We start from the raw sequence: 21,143 nt of genomic DNA on the forward strand, positions 1-21,143 counted from the left end.
AACCATATATATCTTATGCTAATTTTGTGACTCCTTAGTTTAGAATAGTACTTGGTGACACTAAATTTGTTTTTTCTTTGAAGAATAAAAGGGGCACTCATACACAGAGAAGAATATTATCCTTGTGAAAAGTTCTGATATTTAATGAAAGCTCTATTACATTATCATGGCAATTCTGGTTAACTTAAATCTGTGAAGTCGGCAGGGATGGGAACATGCTGGTTTCATAGCTAAATAGTTCTCCTTTACCTTGAGAGAGTCTTTGAGAAAATGTATGCTTAGGAATAGACATGCATATCAGCAGCTTATGGAATTCTGCCTCATATGTCATGTGTATGACCATTTAAAGTGGTTTCCTGTAAAACAGTAAGCTTTTCATTGCACTTTATTCAGATACAATTGTCAGAAAACATACTTCAGTTTTCACTTTCTTGCTACCACTTTGGAAGAGTTTATAGGGGATGTGTTTTTAACGGAGAAGAAAGTATGGACTTTGCAGAGAAGTGCTGGAAAATTACAGCATAGCTGTACAGATAGTGATGTGGAGTGCTTAATAAATTCCTTAAGCAGAATTCTGAGGTTAGTGCCTCTTGGTATAACAGATCTGTTTCACTACAGCAAATTTAAGAATTATAGCTTGAATTATAGCTTCATGTAGAATTGAACTTGTGCCCCTTAAGGGTTTCCAAGAAGTTTTACCGGGAAGTATCTGATAGATCACAAATATATAACACTAACACAAATTTTGACGTATTGCATTGATTACTGAGTGTGCAGATCTTTGTGTATTCTTACAAAATCTATGCAGAATCTTAAGGGGTTTTTTTGTTTGTTTTTCTGTATTGCATTCCAGTTACATATTTTCCTAAAAGACAATTTTCAGAGATGTTATTGTTTTAATATTTGATATAGTCTCTTGGCTTCATTCCTTTATGAATAATTTCCTCTTTGTTTTACTCTTCCCTCAATGTTGGCTTGATACCTTTTTTATTTTCCTTTTACACACTGGTGGCAGTAGAATGCTGCAGAATATTTGTGTTACGGCGTGTAGCCAGAAAATGAAATACAGACCTCAACTCTCACCCAGTCTTAAATAGCCCGTGTTAGATCTGATTTGTTTGTTTTAAAGTTGGAAGTGTCAGACGTGCAGATAAGGGCATTAAAAACCAAACTAACAAAAGAGATGAAGCACTGATTACACAGATAATGAGTAAAGAAGATGCCATCATGTCAGGCATGAACGTGTATTGGGATTGTACCGCTGGCAGACTGTTCAGTTTTTCATCTCACCACTGTGACTTTGCCAAATCTTTTCAATAGAAGTTTGTTCTTTTGTTACACAATTGCTTAGCAGTTACTTCATAATACGGATCCACTCCCAAGCTCAGCATGAGCCATAGCTGTGCAACCAAATCAGAACTGACAGGTTCACGTTGAGCACAAACCGTGACATTTGATGAGCGAGGCCGTTGAAGTTTCCTTTGGCTTGGGCTGAGCCTCGTACAAAGAAACAACTCCTACTGAAACAAAAGAAGAGGCTTTCATTCTATCCATGTATTAGTAGGTGAACATTTTTGAGTAAAAGCTTAAAAAAATAAAAGGAAGAACCCTCTGCTGTTTCCTTTCTTCATAGCAGTTTCAATCTAAGCTATGTTCACTTTCAAAGGGCTTGTTCTACAGCTACCACAGTCCCACCTGGGTTTGTATCTGCCAATTTTAGCAGAAAACCTGACAGTCTAGGGGTTGGTTATATTTTGTCTAAATCCCCAGGAAAGAGCATAAAGTAAACTTTAAGGAGTAGAAGAAATCCTGCATCTTTGGGGGAGAAGCCTTGCAGAGTTTAATACATCTAATAAATTAGGAGTGTGTCTCTTAAACCTGGATTGTACAGGCAGTTGGGACGCTTTCTCCTTTTCAGCTCCTATCATGAGAAGATGTGTATCAGCAGAAAGCGTTGGTGAAAATTGGGATGAATATTTCTCTTGAGGGTAGTAAGAAGTAAATTAACGACAGTATCATATAAAACCATCCTTGTTTCATTGCTTTTGAGAATTGGGCTTAATATTTAATGCTTCCGTTAAGAAGAAATGTGATACTACTGGCAGTGAGTGTTTTCCTAAAAATAAATGAATTGGCCGCTTGTGTCAGGAGTGATGCTTGTGTAACAGAACCGTTTTGAAGTCATTGGTTCATTTGCAGTAGTTAATAGCTATTGTTCTCTCAATCTGTTTATTTTTTGTGTTAGCGTCTCTTTCCTGCCCTTTCTTCTTTTCCACCAGTTATTTTCAACTTGATGTGCTTAAACAGTTGTGTTTTCCTGAATCCCTATGGATCCAGTTTGTGAAATCAATAGGTAATTTTTTGATTAGTAGAATCTGTTTGGCTCAGTGGGTTTTTCTTAGAAAAGGCTGGGCTTGTTCTGTGACCACCGTTCATTTTTTTTTTTTACCAGATGCCTCAGGTTTGTAATTCTTTTAAGTTCTAGAAATAATTTCTAAGGCTAATTCTGAAAGCTCTTGTTCTTCGAGAAATCCCCAGTTCTCCTTTGCATCCGGATTTGCTGTTATGTCAGTGACAGATGTACCTCAGCTTGCCTTTTTTATATCCCCCCTCCCTTCTTTGTATTTTCTACCTATTCTTGATGCAGAGACTTCGGAAGTTGCTGGGTCGGTTGAGGTGACAGCCCGTGTTGTGGGTGGCAGAGGCGGGTTCGGGCGGGCCCGTCCCTCCGGTGTCCTGGCGGCGCCGGCAGGGGGCAGCATCGGCCCGGGCGAGCTCCGCCGCTCATGACACCCAATGTGCGGAGGGGGTTGTGGTTCCCACCCCCCGACCCCCTTCCTATCGTCAGTCTGAAATTACTTCAGATGGAGAAGGAAAGGACGAGGTGAAGTTTGTTGGTTTGTTTGTTATTTGGGGTAAATTGAATATTGAATTGACAGGGGGATTATGAAGCTGTTAATTCCCGGTAGCGTTGTTTTCCTGGAAGCATCTTCAGATGGATTTCATATTTTCTTTTCATGAAACATGCTAATCAGCTCTACATGTAGTATATTTTCATCTGATGTCTTACCGCCACAGCAGAATAAATTTCTAAGTGTGGAATTTTTGATCCGTGTGTATTTTAGTAGCTTACAAGTAATGAAAAAACAGGAGTACACTAATACTTGCTGTTAAATATTACTGCTCTATTTCTTAAAGTATTTTGTAAATGTATTTGGTGTTCCTTTGCTTGCCTAGAGGTAGGTCAATATACATGTATGCACATATACGTAAACTCCTATACCTGTTAGTGTAAAAGAACTTTTCAAGATAAGGCAACTAAAATTAATGCAAAGGCTATAGCAGGAGAAATTATATAGGAGAGTGCAATTTCACTAGTATAACATCAGTAGAAAATAAATATGGATAACTGACAATATTAAAAGGAACTGTGGGTATAAATTGTGTCGGGAAGATTTTAAATAAGCTAAAGTGTTATGCTTGGTAATTACAGTCCCTATTTAGCAAGATATTTTAAAAACCAGCTTTAAACAATAAAGTATTTGTTCATTTGAAAGGATATTTTTGATGGTGCTTTTTGTCACATTTTGGTTTTTTGTAAGAAAATATATTTTGTTGCAAAACTAGCTGTAGAGACAGATTTTCTTTGGTGTTGGATGATTTCTTCCCCTCTTCCTCCAACTGTTAATGTGATTTTGTGTGGCATGCTGCATTCTTATATGAGAAATCTTCGACTGTTGGTACCAGGTTGTGCTTCAGTTGTTTCACATTGTTTTCAGTAGAACCTACTTTGCCGAATCTACAAATAGTTATTCCTACATATGATTTTAATAGGCATTGACATCAAACTGAACCTCTTTGTCTGTAGAGGTGCTGTGAAGCACATGCAAGTCAATGGCAATATTTTTGTTGACTTCAGCTTTTGAATCAAGTCCAGAAGCTGCATGTTCTTTGTAAGTGATTTGCATATGCTAATTGACCTATACACTAACAGTGTTAGGTAACAGACAAGTAATGGCTAAAATTCTTGCATGGCAGATTTAGAGGGAGGTCTAAATCCAGTAGATTTTGACATCATCGAGATGGCTGAGAATACCCAGAAATCACAGGGTTTTCAGTATAGGATTTGTTTTCATTTACCCACTCCTTTTTATATCTTTCCTATGTAGCATTCTTATTTTGTCATGTTATTTCTTCTTCACTTTTTCTCCCTTGTGGGGTCTTTACCTGCTATTATTTTTGCAGTTGAGTGGGCTGCTCCATAATTGTGTGCTGAAGTGCTCATTAGTCTTTCTGGTGCTCTTTATATGGAGGCGCTGGCTTGATCTTCTTGCTTTGCTGTCCAGATGCTAAATACAATGTCTGTTCTTAGAGGTACTTCTGTAGTTGTGTGCTGTACACTGCCACTCAAGAAGACCATACAAACAGCTGTAGTATTGGGTGTAAGTCTGACCAGGAATTATTTTCGTGTAATTTTGGCATGTTTTCAGCACGTTGAGATAGTAACACAATTTTATTGAAATTATCATGCTATTACTTACTTCATGTCAAAAGTACCAGAGCTGCTGTTGATGTTTGTTAAGATAGACTTTTTGTGTGATTAAGAAGATAATTTCTAGGAGGTAGAAAAATTGGGGGCAAAGAGCAAATAGGCAGCTTGAAGCAGTGATTACGGGACTGTTAGGTCTTTGGAATTTAGTGGCCATGCATATGTTAGCGTCCCTTATGCCCCAGAAATGAATCTGGGCACATAACTACTAAGGCTCTGGGGCTTAAGCAACATTAGTGGTTGTTTATGTATTTGTTTTTCTATATGGCATTAAGGCATGGGCAAATGCTCTTAGTCTTTCCCTGTTCTGATATTGTGAAAAAGCTTACACTTGTTTTTTGTGTGCCTGCGGGATTACCTTCCAGATGGTCAGAGATTTCTGCCACTGAAAATTCATATCTTGTCCAAAGCTGTGGGGGAGAAAGGCCCATTCTGCCTTCACAACACGTTATATAACTGGTGGCTAAAAGACCATAAAACGGTCTCTCTCTACATCTCCCAGCCCTCCCAATAGAAGAGGCTTTTCTCAAGTCAGGTGTTTGGTGGACCAAAGCTCTTGTCATAGAGCTATTTAATTTATTACTTAAATACAAGCCCTTGAAGCCTTGTTGTTGATTTTGGTAAGTCGCATGATGGTCGGGAAGGTAGTAATATGTTTCCCTGTACTGCTTATTTCTGAAGGCTCTGCTATACTCGGAGAAGTTCTGCTTCCTAGTGAGAATACTAGGGGCCCTGGTTCTTTAGCAAAAACAGTGACATGTGAGTTGTGAAAGGAGAAGAACTGAACTCCAAGAAAAGCATTATTGCATTAGTGCATTATTGCTAGGCATCCCTTTTCTGTCCGGTTAGCTGTTTGAATAGACTAGTGCGAATTTCTGGCAACGGGAGAGCAAACAAGTCCCAATTGCATCAAAGGATGGAAGGAAAACTAGAGGTGATTACAAAAGGTGATTCTGATCACATAGAAAAGTGGATTTACAGATGGCTTGCTGGACGCTGTTTAATATTACTTTACAAAATGAGATTGTTTTATGTGCTTGGTCAAGGGTATCAGAAATCTACAGAAACTGTGGGAGGGGAAATAACAGATGCTGAATATGTCTACCCAAGTGACCAAGCTGCTGCTAAGATTATTGTATGAAATGTGTAGGGCAGCAGAATATTATCTGTGTGGTAGGATTGATCTGTCAGGAAAAGAAAGTAATTCTATGAACAAAGAACACAGGGCAAAATGGGATTTATTCAGCATTTTTGCAGGCAGGAGACCATGGATGTATGAAAGGCTGGTGTTGGTAAATACCAGGAGAAACAAACAAAGAAACACACAGAGTATTTTGCTTCCCCCAAAGTGGAAAAAGGAAAAAAAAAAGAGAAAGTGGGATAGAAAGGGAGTTGGAGGAATAGCTATTAGGGCTTGGATATGTTTTAATGTCTTTTGAATGCTAGCGAGCTTAATTCAGTTGGCTCCAGTTACTATTTAGAAGTTCCTGGGGCTGCAAGGAAATACAGTGGCAACTGTGGATGTTCTGCTTTCACAGGATGGTGACAGCCCATCTCCCATGTGCCAGTTACTGTTTAATAAGCAAAACTGAATTTGCCACAACTGTACATAATATTGAAAAAGAACTAAAAAGCCTGCAGGCCTCGTAGTCGTCTGCCTAGGGGTCAGATCTAACTTGGAACGTAAAGTCAGGCAGGATTTCTCTTTCACAAAATGAACTGGAATTTCCTACTGTGTGTATAGGTGTAGAGGCATGTTCATATTTTGTAATACAGCACTAGAATTTATTACCCCTGAGAGCAGTATATTCTCATATCGTAAACGGTACAAACATATTTTCATTGCAAGCTGAAATAACTAGGTTTATATATAACCAAACTGTATTTATGTTTCTTATGGGTGTGGGAATGATTCAAATCATTGGACTTCCAAAACCCATAAATTGAAACCACCGGTGTTGTTTAGGGAATTCCACTTTCACTTTGTACACACTGGATGGAATTAGTGAGAGCACAGCTCTACCTGAACAGCATTCTGGTGACTGGCAGGAACGGGGATTTAGAAGCAGATCGGGAGAGGGAAAGCGTCTCTATCCCACCCCTGCCGAGTGTTCAGACGTGAATAGTTCAATCCAGAAGCTCCCAAGAGAAGGCAAGACTACAGTGGAGGCTGGGATTGCCTTTCCTGTGAGGCAGGGAAGAAAAAAAGGTTGAATATTGGTATTCACAGTTGCTTTAGCATAAGTTCCTTGAATTATAGGTTAGCTATTTGTGGCTGAAGTCTAGCTGACATAAATATTTGTTCCAATACTAAGGGAATGGTTGATCAGAAATTGAAAAGAAACTAACCATGTTGCACCTCCCTCCTGCCTCTTGTTGCTGGATTTTGGTATTTTCTGTGTCATTCTCTGTTTAACTGCTATGTAAAAAAAAATCCAAAAAAATCAGTTCTGCAGGGACCAGATGCAAAGGAAAAGGCTGAATCATACTGACCTTGTAGTGGTACATTGTTAAACACTTGGATTGAAGGATAAGGAAGAACTCTACTAATCTTTCAGAATAATCTTCAACAGATTATAATCTTTAAATTGACGGTATCTTTGCAGTTTATTATGTTTCTTATCTCAATATTTTTTAAAAAGTTTGTTAAATTATTGGTTTTTCAGTGATGAATGATAAATGGCAGACAGTTTGGAGTTGTACAGCTTCGGGAGGTGTGTGGAAGTGTCCTTTGTGTAAGTTGGCTTTGTACTTATTCTGCAAAACATTGGAATTCACATTTAACATTCGGAATCTGAGCGCCCCCATCAAATCAGTAATTACTGGAGGTGGTTTTGCTGGCCTGGGACATTCCATGTTCTTGAGCTGAAGCTGCCTCATTTGTTCTGCTAAGAAAAGCCAAAGTGGCTATTACAGAATCACAGAATCACAGAATCGACTGGGTTGGAAAAGCCCTCAGAGATCATAGAGTCCAACCCTTGGTCCAACTCTAGTCCGTTTACTAGATCATGGCACTAAGTGCCATGTCCAATCTCAGTTTAAAAACCTCCAGGGATGGCGAGTCCAGCACCTCCCTGGGCACCCATTCCAATCCCTGACCACTCTCTCTGCACAGAATTGCTTTCTAATCTCCAGCCTCAATTTCCCCTGGCAGAGTTGAAGCCCATGGCCCCTTGTCCTATTGCTGATGCCTGGGAGAAGAGACCAATCCCCACCTGGCTAGAACTGCCCTTCAGGTAGTTCTAGAGAGTGCTGAGCTCAGCTCTAAGCCTCCTCTTCTCCAGACTAAACAAGCCCAGCTCCCTCAGCCTCTCCCCATAGGGCTTGTGTTCAAGTCCCTTCCCCAGTCTTGTTGCTCTTCTCTGGATGCGCTCCAGCACTTCAATCTCTTTCCTGACCTGAGGGGCCCAGAGTAATGAAGTATTGAAGTAAGTATTGAAGGAAGCCACTAAAATGCATATACCACCTTACATATCCATACTGCAGCTGGTCCCAGGTTGTGTGTTAGTCTGTGTGACTTGTACTCTGCTGGTGCAGCAGAGCCTGCTGCCCTCCTTGGGAGGGAGATTAACTGCAAGAAGAGAACAGATGGTCATTCTGCGCCAAACCGAGGGCACTGGATCCCGGGCACCGCTGATCTGTGGCCGGGACGTGCCAGGCTGTGGCTGAAGGTGCTTCCACAGACCCCGTGGGGGCTCCTGGGCGGCCGGGAGGGCTGAGCTGCTGGGTGCCCATGGGGAACTGCGGGCCAGGGCACTGGTTCTGCTGGCAGAAGCTTTCCTAAACTAGGGGCAAATCTGGCTTGCAGATTATACATCTGGCTTTGCTTCTGAGCAGCACGGTGCTCTGAAGGGTAGAAATGGTTAGATTCTCTATGCAATCAGAAAGATTACTTTAAGTGTAAACTGTGAAAGAAGCAGATAAAAGCATGTTTTTCCTGTAGTAGCTATTTAAATTTGACAGGTGGGGTAGTACATATAATATTATAATTGTATTAAGTAATTCGAATGAGATAAAAACCAGAAAGGGTTACTTGTGTTCGTGGGTGATTTCTGGTCCTGTGCTACCTGCAAGTGAGACGTGTTGCCATAGGCCTGTTTCAGCTCCTCTAAAATTTCAGTAATATTTTTCTATTTGAAATAGTAGGACAGAATTTACATCCGTATATATTTAGCAATTTACGACTTGGGTTGTGAGAATATAATGAACCCTGTAGTTACTGTAAGGTTTATCTCAATTTAATTGTAACATAATATTTAAGCTTCATATTTCCCCACTGACTAGTATTTTTTTTTTCTGTTGGTTACTTAAGAATCTGAACCATGACTTCCCACTGGAATAAAATAGGAATGAAGACTTCTTGCTGTAGGTCTGAATTTTATCTGGGGAATTGGAGCAGAACAGCCACTAAGTGAAACTGCTCTAAATCTCAGCCATAGAGGACGTAACCTCTGTTTCTTCCTTAGCTGTCAAATAGAGTGACCTAGTTCCTTTTTCCTTTGTGTCCTTTCCCTCTGATACAGTTTTTACTAATAGGTACTTTATTACAAAATATTCTGAGCTGACTTCTATCCTATTAGATGCTTAGGAGCTTTTACAAATGTCTCCATAAAAATATATGGTGTATCTGTAAAATGGATAAATCTGCACTCTGCTGTGATGTTTTAAAACTGGAAACTCTATATGTGCACAAAAAATGTGGTTAGGTGGAAAATTGTCCTTAAAACAGAATATTTCTACATGGTTTGTGAATCTAATGGCACTACTGAAAAATATTAGACCGCATATTAATCTGTGGGTTTATAAAGTAATTTAGGAAGGACCAGAGAAAGTATTCTGTTAGCTGTGCCAGGAAGACTTTTTGTGCCATAGATTCAAAGGTGGTTTATGTCAGTGGTTGCTTTAAGTATTTGATAGTCATAATTGTTGTATTTTAAGTGATGCGTGTGTGCACTCAGTTACTAATGAGCAAACTTCTAAGAAGCACTATGAAAGCAGCTTCCTCAGTTGCCATTCTTAGAGATGCTTCCAGCAGCACTGGTGGCTGTTGAAAGGTTATGGAGAGGGACACGCTTCCAGTTTGGTGGTGGAGCATGGAAAAACATGTACTGGTGGTGTACATATTCTGCAAACAGAGGGCTTCCATTACTGGTCACAAAATTCCTATTATATTGCACTATCAGGCTTTTATGCAAACATAATTATTTCTTTAACACTTCAATACATGAGTCATTTGGTAATTATGTGCCAAATTATGACTGTTCTTAAATTCAGCTAATACTAAATAGAAAGCATTTAAAATTACTGTGCAATTCTTAAAATATTATCATTATCACTGGATTGCATTTTGTGTACGCATATGTGAGTTTTATGGCTGGTAATAATAGATGCAAGAGATGCCTTAAAATAATAGTGATTAGTAGCGTGACATGGAATTATTTATGGCAGCATATCACCCAAGCGGTACTTAGTTGAGTTTTTAAACATTCTAGGTAGTTGTTTCTTACTGATTTCTAGCTGTTTCTTCCCACTTTCTCTGGATGTAAAATGAAGTCCTTTACAAGACACATTGGGATTGGGGAAAAAAAGGGACGGGGAAGCTCATTTTACGTGTCAGTGATTATATCATAAAATGCAGCTATAGAACAGACGTAATTGCTATGCAGCCGTTGCCTATGTCTGGCTGTGAGCATAAGAGAAAGCTGTAGGAACTATGGCCGATATAGATACCATTAGAAAGGAAATCCCACCTACTGAGGAAATCCCACCATCTTTTAATGTGCCAAATGAATATGCAGCCTGCACATGGTAACAAACTGAAGTCTCAGTAACGCTCATGTAATGTAAATTGAGACAGGGAATAATTAATGTATTAATGCCTTTTGTGCCTACTGTGCTGATCCAGCAATCAGATTATTTTGCTAAATGTAATCAGAATTGTACAAAAGAATAATTATGTAATAAAGCTAACTCCACCAGAAATTTGAAAAGAAACAAAATTGCTGAAGTGAAGCAAACTGTAGATTATTTATTCTCACTGGTAAATATCCTTAAAAAAATAAAAGAGTAACTCTTAGGTATGCTTCTTTTCAAACTGAAAAAAGTTAATAGGAGAGGAGGGAATGTGGAAATCAATATAATAAGGAATAACAGCAGTATACATGTTAGTTGTCTAGCCAAGTCGAAATACATAATGTGTTTCTGGTTATAAAACCTGAAATTAAGGAAAATTTCTATATCCATAATATATGACAAAGAGATAAATTATTATTCTGGACGCAAATAGATATTGAATGCAACCCATCCCCAAACAAACTAATGCAAAATCATTCTCAGGGTGGAATTCTATGAAATAGTAATTTTCTTAGTTTGTAAAGCCTTTCTCTTTTTCGTTCATAGTATTTGTATTGCTTCAGGGGATGACTGTTTTAAAGGTGAATTAATTTTACAAGAGGTTGTTTCTCTAGTCCGCTCCACTGGGCTGGACCGTGTCTCGAGCAGGGCCCTGCCTGTGTGCATCACCGAGTCAAGTTAGGGGCCAGATTCAGGTGACCATATTCCAGTAAAACCTTAGTCCAGGAACTCTATAATACTTCTGGACCTTGTTTAGTGAGTGAAGTAGTTAATGCATTTGTGTGTTGGTGTGCTTTTATGTTTTTAATGCTCAGTCCTGTATGTTGGATGAGTTGTGTGTAGTTGTTTAATCAGGTTGGTCTGACTGTTTCCCTGTGTCTGAGCTACTTTTCCTGAGTGAAGTGGTAGGTACCCATGAGAGGTGCTTCATATTAGCACAAACAGATGACATTGTCCTGTAGAAAATACCAAGAGAGCATCTCCTTCGCATTAATTCAAGGCAAAGCAAAACTTCAAGAAGAAACTCACATGGAAGAACTTAGTCCTAAACTTAAATATTATTGGAAAAACAGATTTAAAATAGAATCCTGGTGAAGAGTGTGGAAATGGCTTCAGCCTTTGCACATACTTCATCAGTTTGTTGGCCTATGCAGTTTGTTTTCTGCAGGTTATAGACCAGCTTGATAACAGACTATATGCTAACCTTAACAAGTATTTTATTAAAGTGACCAGGAGTATTTCTTTCTGTGGCAGGGAGATTTGAACTGATGTTAATAGTAGTGCAGAAAATAACTCAGTTCTCCTTTTGTTTAGTTGTGTCCTGATTAGTCTATGTGAAACAACAGTGATAATTTTCTTTCCAAAAAAGTTACCACAACAAGGTCTTTTGTTCCTTAAGCATTACTGTTTTAAAAAATGGCTCTATCTTACATTTACTGGTGTGTTAATTAGTATATTTTGCCCAAATAATATTCAGATTAAAAGAAAGACATGTACTCAGTTAAAAAACAATCCAATAAAACCCCTAGAAAACCCCACTTCAATTGCTGGTTTTCAGAATTTAGCGAAACTTATCATTTTTCCAGTTCCTACTGTGAAATACCAGAATTCTCATCTGGTACAGTGTACAGCACCTTAGTCAAGGAACTATTGTTATAGAACAGATAAGATTAAAAAAAGTCATTGGATTTGATGAAAACCTGCATGAACAGTGGGGGAGAAAGCCAAAGTTACCATAGCAACCAGCAGTGCTTTGGACAGAAGCGAAGTAAAAAGAGGAGAACTGGAACACAAAATATGAGGGCCATGTCGTGAAGTATTACAAAATAAAAATGACATTTTAAGGCAAATTAATAATCAGCTTTTATCACTTAGAAATCCCCGATAAGCAGCAGGTTGTCTTTCCAATAAAAACATGAGGACCGATATTAATAAACAAGTTTTATTGCTGGAGTCTGTTAGACTCTATTAAGGAGATACTTCAGTGAATTTAGCGAAAAATGGGTGGAAGTTTTATCAGTAGCGGGTTTGTGGTTGTTTTGTTTGTTTTTTTTTTCTTCTCTGCAGACTGTTTTCTGGGTGACTGCAGCCTTCACCTCTGTGGTAGAACAGGCTTTGAAAATGCCTTTCATGGTATAAACATGACCAAAAGTTTTCCTAATAAACGTGGCTCACAGTGGCAATACTGTGAGGTCTTCATGGGATGGTGTATTCGGTCAACTGACCACGTTCCTTCATGGAGATCAGTAAGTTTAGGGGTGCGAGTTGCCCATACTGAACAGATTTATGTAAAGTACGTGTACAGTCAGTTGCCTGTGCCTTTAATTCTGAACCTATATGCTGAAATCGGTGATTGATATAAAGACTGAGCTTTGATACTTCTTTTTTTTTGTCTCTTTGAATGGAGTTGGCATTCTGCAGTGGTTTGATGTTGGGTAAGAAGTCTAGTGGTTTGCCTGTATATTGCTCCACAGTTATGCAAAATTAGATTTTATGTGAGTGAACATCACATAAATGTACATGGGATAAAATTGTAAGCATCGTTTCTTTTCTGCTTCCTGTGCAGCTATTAAGTCTTAAATTTGATCTTAGTCCTCATAGAGCAAAATGGCCCGTGTTGGAACCTTACACAAATAAGAAAACTATGATAAATGCCCTTTAGTGTTCTATCCTGAAAGAGTACTTGTGTGAGTATTGAAACAAGCTAGAAGTTTTGCGTACAAAAAGGGAAACAAAAACCACTTTATTTAAAATACAGTCTGACTCCCTTCTTGCCTTCTCTTTGAAGGTCTGTGTTAGTGTCTGCATGGTTGTGGTACAGGTATCCTCTGATTTTGTTAGAATATGATTCTGTTGTGTGGTAGTAGACGGTATCGAGCTGTCCTAGGCAGTACCATGGCCTGGGGTGTTGCATGGGTGTCAGTGCAGTTGTCTTCTGGAAAAAAAAAAGGGGGGGGGACACACATTGTTTCTGAATAAACAGATTTTGGTTATTTTTTAAAACACTGTGAAATGAAGATGTTTTCCTCTTTTCTCATATGGAAGTTTATGGAAGGCTAAAATGTTTTGCATGAGTCCCCAAAGTCTTCCTGTGAATCCAAATGAAACATTTGTGATGAGTTCCTGATTGTGTAGTGGGTGTAGTATTTTTTTTCTTCTCTGATATTGTATGAGTTAGAAACATGTCTATATTGAAGTGAGAACTGCAACTGATTAAGCTGTAATAATGAAATAATTAATGTTCTAAAAAATAAATATGGTGTGAATTTATGTAAATGCTTAAGATCCCTACTTTGGAAAATTAAAGTGGGAGATCTAGAAGCACTTTGCCACTGATGTCTTGTTTATTTAGTTGCCCCATCCAAAAAACATTCTATAGTGCCTCCAATAGCATGATTTCTGCTCCAAATTAAATGCAACAGACTTCTTACTACAGTATGTGGATCTTTCCTTAAGAATGGCTACGAGAAAAAAGTATTCTGGATCAGTTAGAGCGTTTAAATACAAGTCCTAAATGGCATATTTAATGAATTCTTGTCTATTATCAGGTTGAGGTTTGACCTGAGAAAATAACTTTTCCAGTGTGGCTGGACTTCACGTAGTAAAGTTTTGTGCTGGGGAGGCGTGTTACAAAGCCCCTTGTGAGCACAAACTGGAGCAGGACACCCAGGAGCCATGAGGCCCAAGGCAGCGCTGCTCCTGATGAGCCTCCTCGCCGCAGATAGGGCCCTTGGTGCTGTGTGCCTGTCTCTGCCACGGCGTTGATCCAAAGGTCCTGGAGAAATCTTCCACGTCTCCATGTGCAGCCTTGGTATCACAGAACTCGATCCAGTGCACTTTGACGAGGTACTGCTGACGTATACTTCAAATTAGAAACCCATAAACATTACCCTGAGAAACAGTTTTCTACAACATCTGTGTTAAGTTCCTGTAGAACTTAATATAAGCAAAAGTGGTATTGTTTTCTAGTGGTTTGTTGTGATATGTTTTCATAGCTCTGTGGAAATTAGAAGAGTAATGCTGTTAGTTGGTCATGCAGGCTTGAAATATTAAGCATGGAATCATTTTGGATCATGATCATTGAGTCCAACCATAACCTAACTGTAGCACTAAACCACGTCCCTAAGAACCTCGTCTAAACGGCTTTTAAACCCCTCCAGGGATGGTGACTCCACCACTTCTCTGGGCAGCCTGTTCCAATGCCCAACAACCCTTTCCATGAATAATTTTTTCCTAATATCTAATCTGAACCTCCCCTGGTGCAACTTCAGGCCCTTTCCTCTTGCCCTATCACTGTTGTGAGGAAATACAGTCTGTCACTGATATCACGGGGTAGGAACACATCTAAGCTCTGACTAGTTTGGTAGATTAAACTGAACCCCACTAGGTGGTGCAAGCAAATAAATCACCTTGCAAAATACTTCTCTCCAGATGAATAAATTTGGGGAAAGGGTGTCTGTCACTAAATGAAAATATAGTCTTTGGTTTTTTGTTTGTGATTATGTACAGTAGTTATTAAAATCTAATGTTTAACTCTCTTGTATATATGGAAAGAGCATTCTAAGACAAAAAGGTGTTTTCTGGTGTTGGCTTGGACTTGTGTATCAGCCTTTCTCATAGCACAGGCTGGTGTCACAATGCCGCATTTGTACCTGGGGTGGTGGCTCCCAGAGGAAGGAGCAGGGGATTTCCACTGTGTTTCACTGTGCTCTCAGCAGCAGCTGCTGTGAAATAATATCTGTCCTAGGGGCTTACTGAGGCATTTTCAGACTTACTGTCTGCTTGGAGAATTCTGTGTCAGGATCTCTCTCATTGCGGTTTATCCCCTGCCAGTTTCACTTTGGATTTGCTTACCTTTGCAGCAGTATTGTGTACATACAATTGAAACTATTTGGTTTTGAGAAAAACGGATTTCAAACAGTAACTTACAATAGTGTGCTGTCAATTTGCTGTCCTGATAGAAGTGGAGTGAATAAGGCTCCGGTAGAAAGTAGTTTTTGAAATACAGTGTATGCGGTTGGTCTGTAAGGGTTAATGCAGAATGTCTTACAGATCAGTGCTTTAGAAAAAAATGAACCAAACCAACCAGAAAACCACAAAACAAAACTGCAAACCTGGAAACACTCCTTCATTGTACTCCTGGAGGTGATTATAATATAACATTATCAATTTGTATTGTGCTGGCTATACCATTGTATTGAATTTAGACTATATAATCTCTCAGCTCATTTTTAAACTGTTTTTCTTTTCCTCCTCTTCCTTTCCATTTGAAAAGACCTGCTGAGAAATGGTGGTTTCACTAAAGATGCACTGGGTGACATAGTTGTATAGCCAAAATATCAGTAAAGAAAAGTATTTGAATAACAAAAACACTCCGCAATCTTGAGATAAGTAGAGATTCCTGGTGTCTTCCACTTATGGGGTGCCATCAGCACTATAATTTTCTTGTCGTAAACTGTGTTTTACCAGACTCTGGCTTTCCATTGTACCCCAGGCTGCCAGTTGTTCTGAGACGACGGCACCGTGGTTGTGAGGAGACACTGGGCTGTGCTGAAGGGCGAGTGCTGCAGGGAACATGGTGTTGGCTGCTTAGCAGTCTGCTCGAGATAGCGGCTGTTCTTCTTATTCCTGTTTTCCCCACTATATCTGTCTTTCAGGCCTTTCTCAATGAATACAGTGCATCAATAAATACTATATTATCATATGTCAGTCCAGGACTCTGTAATAAGACAATAACTGCAGTCACTAACAGCTCTCTAGTGGAAGCTTGGTACTTTACAGTGCAGTGTATTTACTGAAATGGAAATTTTTCATTTCAAAGTGACTTATATATCCATCAGTTGGGGTGGGTGTTTGCCGCATTCATCCTAGCCTTGATAAATGCAGCAGGAGCGGGTGTTGGTTTGTGGGTTTTTGTTTGTTTTTAGGAAATAAGGCAGGGAGACATTAAAGTATAAAAACCCTGTTCCCGTGAAATCTCAGTTGACCAGCAGCCATAAAGAGTCAAAACATACTTTGGGTTTTATGACAAGATTTTGTTAGAACATATAGCTTCTATAGCCTAGACAGAAAAATTGCTGCAGAGGGATTATATTCAAATCGCAGAAAGAAAATATTTTCTTTCTGAGTTTCCTTGGGTAGGGGAACAGCATACTCCATTGCCGTCATACACTTCTGTTTACCGTTCGCTCCAAAACCAGAGTAGAATTATATGACGATGCAAGTAGAAGGGCTTCAGAGTATGTTTATTAAAATGCTCTGATATTCCTGCTGAAAAAAATCAGTTGCTGTTGTTTTGGTTACTTGTATTGCAATAGTGTGTGGGAGTCCTGCTCATAAATGAGGATGCACTGTAGCTGAGCAATGAACATATACAAGAAAGATGCACTGTAAGCACCGCGGTGGCAGGTGTGTGAGTATTCTAACGGTTTTGGTGACAGATATGTTGAACATTCATGAAAACATGAGAGAAAATGGATGATATAGAATTAAAGTTTGTTTTCCACAAAACATTTAAAATGTGAAGTTAAAAGGTGCAGGACAGAATGTAAATTCTTTAATAGGCTCCATATATTTCATAATATGTAACATGCCCAATTTTGTTGAAAGAAATCTCCTTTTGGCTATTGCATGTCTCTCTGCTTCCCACACTTTGTCTGCCTTTTTTTTTCCTTGAGCATGTTGCTGTGCAATTGGAGTTGTTCCGTTGTTTCTATAACTGTTAGTTATTCCATATGCAGGTGGTTAAAGAGAAATCTACCTTTATTATCTCTACTAAATGAACCAAGAAACTTTTAATTCTTGCCTTAGTTTCATAGTTGCCTTTTATGTGTATACACAGACACATATATTTATATATGGGATTGTGGAGGACCTTAGCAGCATTGGAGATTTTGTTCTTTTAAATTAGGTGTATTGAGAGCCTGAAATTCTGAAAGCCGAGGGACAGATTGGCATTGAGATATTTTCTGCTTTACAGAGGCTCTTGCTAGTAGTATCTATGAGTAATGTATACTCAGCATTCAAATTTACTGATACATTGTTGCATAGATCATAAACATCTGCAGGAAATAACTTTTAAATACTGGAAGAATGTCCTACTGGGATGAGATAAAGACCAAGATTAGGTTAATAGTACTAGGACTTCAATCAGTTAAAATTGCAAATCATTTTTATGTAAACCCTTACATTTGCATAAAAATATAACATGAACAATCCTCTGACAAAGGAGTGAAGTGGCAATTTTTTTTCCTGTGTTTTATTTTTGATTTGGAAAGTAAAACCAGATAAACCAGTTTAATGTATATACTCTAATGCCATAAGACAGTCTTAGAAAGTCATGGTTAAGTTTGGGCATATTCTGACTGAATACTGAAGGTTTAATTTTAAAAGTTGAAGTCCCATTTTCAAAAATAACTATTTATTATTAGTCTTTGTTAGACATTTTCATTAGCAACAATAATTCTACTAACTCAGAAGTTATTTTTACTGTGGGAAAGGTCCAACCTATGTAGGTGTTCTTGAAAAATGTCCTTTTAGAAACTTAACATTTCACAGTAGTGGCTTTTGCTTTATTACATTATAAAGATCTTTGCTTAAACATTGCTTAGCATTTACCATGTTGATGATTAAGAACTCGTACCAACATAAGAATGGAAACTAAAGGTTCTGTAAAGTAGCTTTTTCATATAAAGTGGTTTTATCTCTTCACTCTTATAGTGAGACAAGTAGAACACTATGGAGAATTGAAGGTAACTGAGAAGGAAAGATGGGGAGGGAGATGCCTGTAGCTGCTTCTGTTCCTGCCTTGTCCCTTGGAGACAGCAGAGAGCAAGGGGGCTGATGGCTTGTGGCACGCTTCGAGCTGCTGCGTCTGTCCCTTCCCAGCAAGAAGAGGGTGAGGTAATTGGAGATCTGGACCTGGCAGGTATCTGAGATGTTGGGTTTCATGTCAGTATTTGGATTAGAAATCACCTTGCAAGATGAGAAACCTGGCTCATCCAGCCTACTGTTTGGCTTTGCAACCAGGAATAACTTGCAAATCCAGGCATATGTCTTGTACAGGTGTAGCTGTCAGAATTACTACAGGATTGAATTGAATGGAAGAAGGTAGTGTCCCTCTCTCTGTCCCACAGACCTCAGATCTGGCGGCTTTCCTGGACAGGCAAGGGAATTCCCAGGTTTGTGTGCCCTTTGGGAGGCTGCAGGTGATGTGCTGTGTGCTTGACACAGGAGGAGTATGACTTGCTGCTGCTGCTTTTGTTCCTGGGAGCGGACCACTAAAATTGTTCAGGTTTAATGACTGTAAAGTTTTTAAAGTCACTGAACTTAGTGTGGGGCACTCTGGTTAATATGCAAAGGTCTGTGGTGGACAGGACATGAGTCCTTTCTGGTTCTAATACTATGAAATAGGTGAGGACAGAAAAGCAGACCATAAAATACCAATATGAAGAAAAAGAATGACTGCTTTACAGGGTCAAACACTAATAGATTCATTGTTCAACATCAGCAGACTCACTAATCTGCAGTACCTTGGCCTCAGAGAATATAATCTAGCTAAGTGTTTGTACTTGAACTCAAGGTTTCATTTGCCATTAACAGCAACAAACAAAACCAGAATCCAGACAAAAAAAAATGCACAAGTCATCTATAAATAACAGAAGATCATGGTCCAGAAAATAAGCCCGATAAAAAGCTGAAGAACTGCATATATTCTGTGCCGTCCTAATTGTGCTTAGCAAAATAATGTTAGCTAGGTGCGTGCGTTGAGAGGAGAACTAAAGCATTTACTGCAGCTGATTGGAATGGTGCTCAGGTGTGTTTGCCATGACCACTCTTAGAGTTGACTACACAGAGGAACAGTTACTGGTGACAGAAGGGAAAGCAGCTGGGTAAGCTTTGTGGTGCAGTGTTTTGCAGTTCTTGGTGTTATCTTAGTTGTCTGCTTTATGGAAATGTGTTACTGATCGTGTTTGTATCCAGAAAGATCAAATGCAACATCTAGTGTTCAGGGGAAACTTGATTGCGTAGTAAACCATTTCTCAAAAGCCCAGAAATGTAATTTTTATGATTAATTTTCTGAGTGCCCAGTGCATAGTATGCTTCTTTCAAGAAAACCTGGGCCTGTTATTGGTATCAATATATGCTCTCTTACACACTTGCAGAAAGAAGTTCAGTTGATGTCTTTTCTAGTTATTTCATATCAGTAGGAGTGAAGCTGACAGGCTGATTAGCAGCCCTGCTGTAAAGGATCTGGAGATGGTGGTGGACACCAGGTTGAATATAAACCAACAGAGTGCCATCATCATCAAGAAGGCAAGCTGCCTACTGAGCTGCATGAGGAGGAATACCATGAACAGACTGAGCGATATTGTTATTTCTCTTGCTGGTGAAACCCCACCTGAAATAATGTCTGGCTTCCTTCAAAAAGGATGCTGAGACAGTGGAGAGATGTTGCCACGATGCTCAGGGCCTAAAGCACACAACCTGTGAGAGGTGGTTCAGAGATCTGGGCTTGCTTAGCCTTGAAAATATGGGAAATGTGATAGCAGGCTGCAATGGTTTGAAATGCAGCTGTTAAGGTAAATTCCTCTTTTGGTAACAAGGGGCATTGCCTGTAGGTTATGGCTTGGGAGGTTGAGATTGTATATTAGGAGAAATGGTTTGCAAAGAGCATAGATTAACACTAGAGCATGTTCCACAGAGGGGTTGTGGAGGCTTTGAAAACTCAGCTAGACAAAGCCATGGCTGACCTGCTTTGGTGTTGGGAGGTTGAACTAGATGATCCCCAAAAATTCCTTAGAAACAACATTTCTGTGATTCTGTGTAGTTACCTACTTTGATTAATTGGAGTAAAGGGGTGAAAAAGTAGAGTAGGAAGCTTGAAACAGAGAGGGTAAGGTAGAAGGTCTGAGGATGGTGTTGGGTGGATAACAGATGTTGCCACAGCTACTTTGATGCATTCTTGTAGTGAGCTAAGCAGTCTCATGAGAAATTATAGCTGGATGGTACATTACATGACTCATGAACTAAAAAATAGAAATATGTACTGTAGGTGTAGAAATATTGGACTTAAAATGTGTGTATTACAGGGTTTTTAGAAGGTGCTTGTTGAAAAGTGTAACAATATAAACAAATGCAGGTATGTTTAATTTGAACATACGTAGGAAGGAACACTGGTATTACACAAAATATGAACTTTGCTATGAAGACTAATTATGGCCACTAAATAATGGAATTGTTATCCTGGCACATTCCCATGTTAATTCTTTGTTTAAAAACACCTTCCCGCTGATTTTTCTTCCTGTGCACTGGCAGGTGGAGTTGAATTGGTTTACATAATGATTAGGCACTGCTGATAAACTGTCAATTATGAAAAATTAACAAGCTTGCTTTATCCAGCTGGAAGTATAATTGTAACATGTACTGGTAGTAGGATTTTAAACTGCATAGATGATGTAGGGCAGGGGAGGGTTTGGCTGTCTTTTTTATTGAGATTTCTGTGAAATTCAGTCGCAAGTTTTCCAGCTACTAGTCACAAAGCAGTAATAACCTGTGGGTTTTTTAACCACTCTTTTAATTGTTTTCCCGTGCAATTAGGAACGACCAATTTCAAGGGTAAAGTTTGCAGCCTCAATTACAGCTACAGCACATTGTCAATTCAAACGAGATTGAACTTTTGCTCAGCTGGGTGGGCGATGTTCTTCTCTGACTGGTTTGGACTATCAGTAGAAGCTCCTCT

The 21,143-nt window shown here is 39.1% G+C and overlaps 1 protein-coding gene across 1 annotated transcript in view; it reads left to right on the plus strand.

Moving 5' to 3' along the window:
* PIGK (phosphatidylinositol glycan anchor biosynthesis class K) overlaps positions 1-21,143 on the plus strand; it is a 68,975-nt gene that overhangs the window by 17,292 nt on the left and 30,540 nt on the right. The window lies entirely within an intron of this gene.

Source organism: Streptopelia decaocto (assembly GCF_964273445.1).
Source record: "Streptopelia decaocto genome assembly, chromosome: 5".
NCBI classification, from domain to species: Eukaryota; Metazoa; Chordata; class Aves; order Columbiformes; family Columbidae; genus Streptopelia; species Streptopelia decaocto.